The sequence below is a fragment of the Petaurus breviceps genome, unplaced genomic scaffold (genome assembly GCF_028583685.1).
Source record: "Petaurus breviceps papuanus isolate PSGF00001 unplaced genomic scaffold, PetGlider_PUasm1.0 139, whole genome shotgun sequence".
NCBI classification, from domain to species: domain Eukaryota; kingdom Metazoa; phylum Chordata; class Mammalia; order Diprotodontia; family Petauridae; genus Petaurus; species Petaurus breviceps.
Genome location: NW_027185697.1, coordinates 2,668,196 through 2,673,124, shown reverse-complemented (window position 1 = coordinate 2,673,124; position 4,929 = coordinate 2,668,196).

Here is a 4,929-nt window from a genome sequence, read left to right as displayed (position 1 = left end):
CTTGCAATATTTTCTCCTTGATCTCATAACTCTGGAACCTGGCTATAATATTCCTAGGACTTTTCTTTTTGGTATCTTTTTGAAGAAGTGTTTAGGGGATTCTTTCAACCTCTATTTTGCCCTCTGGTTCTAAAATATCAAGACAATTTTACTGGAGAATTTCTTAAAGGATGATTTCTAGTTGGTTGTTTTTTTTTTTTTTTTATCATGGCTTTTAGTTAGGCCAATAATTTTTTTAAATTATCTTTCCTGGATCTATTTTCCAGGTCCCTGGTTTTTCCAATGAGATATTTCACATAACCTTCTATTTTCTTTCATTTGTTTGACTCTTTTTAATAGCATCTTGATTTCTCAAAAAGTCACTAGCTTCTATTTGTTCCAATAAAATTCTGAAGGAATGATTGTATTCAGTGAGCTTTTGAGATTCTTTTTCCATCTCTTAAATTTGACTTCTTAAGCTATTTTCCTCGTTGTCTTTTTGAGCCTCTTTTGCAATTTGATTTAGTGTAATTCTTAAGGTGTTAATTTCTTCAGTCAGGTTTTTGACTCTCTTTTCATGATTTTCTTACATCATTCTCATTTCTCTCTCCAATATTTCCCCCACTTTTCTTATTTGGTTTTCAAAATCCTTCTTACACCCCTCTATGGCCTGTAACCAATTCATATTTTTCTTGGAAGCTTTTGGTGCAGGAGTTCTGACTTCATTGTCTTCTTCCTGTTCCATGTTTTGATTCTTTTTGACCCCAAAAAAGGAATCCAAGGTCGGATTACTGTGCTTGCTTTGCTTCCTTTGCTTGCTCATGTTGCCACTTACTTACTTGAATTTTGAACTTTTTTTTTCCATAGTAGAACTCTGCTTCCAGAGAGGGGAGCATTCCCCCAAATTGCTGGGGTTTTCACAGCTGTCATAGGTATTATTTGGCTGCCCTCTCTGAATCCTCCACAGACTCGGGAACCTTGTCACCCAACCATAGCACCACTAACCTAGACTACAATCCAGATCCAAGCAGGATAAAGAAAGTGTGATTACCACTCAGACTTGTTGCTAGGTCCCACTACAATCTACAGCCCAGAAGCTCTGAAGCTGTCAGGTGGTGGCAGTCACTGTGCCTCAGCCTCTTCCCTGTCTGAGGGGCAGAACTTGGACAGCACTGCTGGACACCCTGTTCTCACAGAGTCCACACTGACCTCTCATTTTGTCTTTGACATTTATGGGTTAATAATTCTGGAAACCTCCATATGTGCTGGTGATTTAATCTCCAGAAGTCCCTCTAGCAGAGGTTGCTTGGGTTGCCTTGAGGCAAAAATGCAGACTCACCCAGGGCTGGTCTGCTGAGTTCTCTTCAGTGGGAGGTGTTTTTCTCCCTGTCACTTTGTGGGTTTTGTAGCTGTAAAGTTTGTTTAGAGTCATTTTCTATTGGTATTTAAGGTGATTATTGGGGGAACAAAGGGAATCTTTCTTCTTCTATGCCACCATCTTGGCTCCTCCAGTGTAAGAGATTTTTGAAGGAGGAGGAGAATGTTATTTAGTGCCATAGCTCACAAGCCCCTATTGGCTTTCTTTACCCCCCAAAATTTATGTTGATATCAAATTAGCCAGTGAGGAACACTTTGATTTTAGACAGGAATATTTATTTTGGAGTAATACTAAGAGTAGTTGGTACAAAAAAGTCTTCACTCACTGCCCTGCCCAGTCCCCAAGAAAATTTTAAGAATGATGTCCACCAGCTACATTCCGTATCCAGGAGAATATACAATCAGATGTAGAGAACATGACAAGAGGGCTGGATAATAGTTCTAGGAAATATTTTTGCTCAGGTTCTCAAGATTTTTTTTTCCTGTAGGTATGGTGTAGTTTGATTCTGGGCTCCTTTTATAGTCCTGAAGCTGACTTAGTATGTCTAGTTTGCCTTCTCAGTAGAAAACACTGCTATCAGTCACTTATATTCTAGAGACTCTCCTAGGACACTGATGATCAAGTCTTTCTTGGGACAAAGTAAGGGCAGGGTTATCAAGGCCACATGGTGATTCCTAGGTTATTTGTTGGAAGTACTCATTCCTGGTTTGAAAGTAAAAGGACTATCTTCCAAAACATCTTATTTTACACACTGCCCCCAAGGAAGTGAGTGAATATCCTCACTTAATCCCATTATACTTTCTATAGTGTTACTTTATCTTCTGTAGTGGTCAGAAGCACACCAATCCTTGACTACTCAATAAGCTATGTTATTCATACCAAAGATTGTCTTGATTGATTGATTCAATAAGGATATCTAGAACTTTTTAACACTTATTGCCTACCTCTAATTGATTTACTTAATTTAGAAGTCCAACCTCTCAGTAATAATTGAGGTAGATGTATGGAATCCATTTGTTCCTCCCCCCCTTTCTCAATACATACACATACAAACACACATACATAAATAATTACTTATGCAAATATGTGTTTCTGTGATGGGAGATATATGAGGCACTAGAGAATTAATAGAAATTTCTCCATTATGTTCTTGCAATCTTTTCAGTATGTGATATATTACGGGGAGTAGAGTTGTAAAAAAAAAAAAGTCTAGAATCCAAAAATGACAGAATTGGAAATTAAGTTTCAAGTTCTGAGGCTGGGAAGAGAAAAGAATTAAAAGAATTGCCTTTGGACAAGTACAAGTATTATCTTCAATATTATGCTGGATGAAAATAATCATGTGTTTTGCAATAATGGAAGAGACCTCATATTTTCGGTGAGGGGAAAGATGACAAGTGGCAGCATAGAAGGAAGAATGCTACTTGGGGAATGGGAGTCTAAAGAGCTAGTGAAATGCACTTTTGGTTAGGCAAACTTTTGTTTCATGGTCTGATTTTATGCAAACTCAAATTCTTCCTTTTTCAATTCATTCAGTATTATATAGTTAACAACCTACAATATATACATATATAACAAACATAATTAAAACAACATTGCATCCAAGGAACTGCATTCAAGTCCAATCTCTGAGGCTATTAATTAATGCTTACTAAAGTGGATAAATCACTTTAACCATGCTATGTTTAAGTTTCATCATCTGTAAAATTAAAAAAAAAGTTACACTAGATTATTTCTAAGGTTGCTGCTCTAGAATTATCACCTTATGATTCTATTAATGAATGAATGAATGAATGAATGATTCTGTATAGATAGCAATGCTATCTGTGTGTGGATAACATACATACACAGTGTGGAATAATTTTTGTAGGTATCTCTTCATCCATATCTGTAGATATACATAATTAGATTTTCTATATTACTGTGTTAGAATACAACAAATAAAAACAATATCGATAGAAGCTTTAGCTTACTATATTTCAAGGAAATAGAAGCTCCAATAATGCTTTTAGTTGAAAGAGAAATAGACATCATTCTGATGATATCATGAATTTGATTGTAAAAGAGTTGCCAGAAGGGGAAGGGAAAATAAGAAATTCAAGGGATGGTCTTCATTAATCCCAATTACATGTAATTCTTTTCCAATGACCCTGTAAGATCATTAGACCTAACCAGATTTTAACACTGATGCTTTGTAATAGTCTTCAATGAAGAGAGAAATATGTATATATTCTCATAAGATCTAATCTTCACAAACTTGTAAAGAAGACCTAAGTGTTTTGGAGAGAAGCTTTTCAAATTTTTATATATTATTTTATGTATGTGCTATTATCCTCATTAAAAATAATCTCCAAGAGTGGAGGGGCCATGTTTTTGTGTTTCTTTATATCCTCACCATTTAGCACAATGCCTGAAACAAAGAAAGTACTTAATAAATACTATTATTTATTATATATTTATTATACTATTTGTTATGAAACTTGAACTGAATACTATTTATTGACCTTCAGTTGGAGATATAATTACATTAACTAGAAATCCCATCCCTAAAAATATTATAGTTTCATCTGACCAAAAAGACAATTTCATTTAGAAGATTTTTTTTAAAGCAATTGGGGTTAAGTAACTTGCTCAAGGTTATATGGCCAGGTATTTCTGGGTGTGGTATCAGAGTATCTGATGTATCAGCTGAGCATCAGAGCCCAGATATGATCCCCAGGTCATCCCGACACTGGAGCCAGTGCTCTTACTCTCTGTGTTACCTGGCCACCCCTAGAATATTTTTTAAATAAAAATTAATGAGCTTCACATTTATTGTAATTCTTTGGATCACCTTCCAAATATGTTTTTCAATGTGGCCAAATTTTGTAAATTTTACATAAAGAAAAGTTTCAGAAAATAGAAAACCAAACTTACTAAATTGATGTCAAACATCTCAGACACACATATTAGAACTGTCTGCCTATTTGATTGATGATATAAATACTTACTCAATGCTGTGTTCATTTATTTCTGAATGTGATGGAATTTAATATTACCTGGATGTTTATCACAAATAGTTTAAATCTTCATTTACAAAGATGACTCAGTTCATCTCAGAAGGAGAGCATGAAGAAAAGGTCTTCTGGGGCCATAAGGCACCATTCATCCATTTTAATTCCATTATCTTTACCTCTCTGACTTTAGAATATAAAGTCTTTGAAGACAGATAGTGTCTTTTGTTCTTTTTTTTTCCTTTGAATTCCTTGCCTAAAACTGTGCCTGACACACAGTGGGCACTTATTCACTGTTAGATTCAAAATAAAAGAGTCCTGATATAGTTTTCTGGTACTAAGAACATTATGGTTCCATATTCATGTCTTCTTGCCAAGATATAGGATAGGCTGCTTGGGAATAGGAAACAACTTTAATGATCTACTGCATGCAACATAGGAATAAGAAGGTTATAGAACTTCCACAAGATTTATAGGGTTTCTCATTAAAATTTCATGACGATTCTTTTGAACTACCTCCAATTTGTAGGCTTTAGTTTTCCTTCCTTCCTTCCTTCCTTCCTTCCTTCCTTCCTTCCT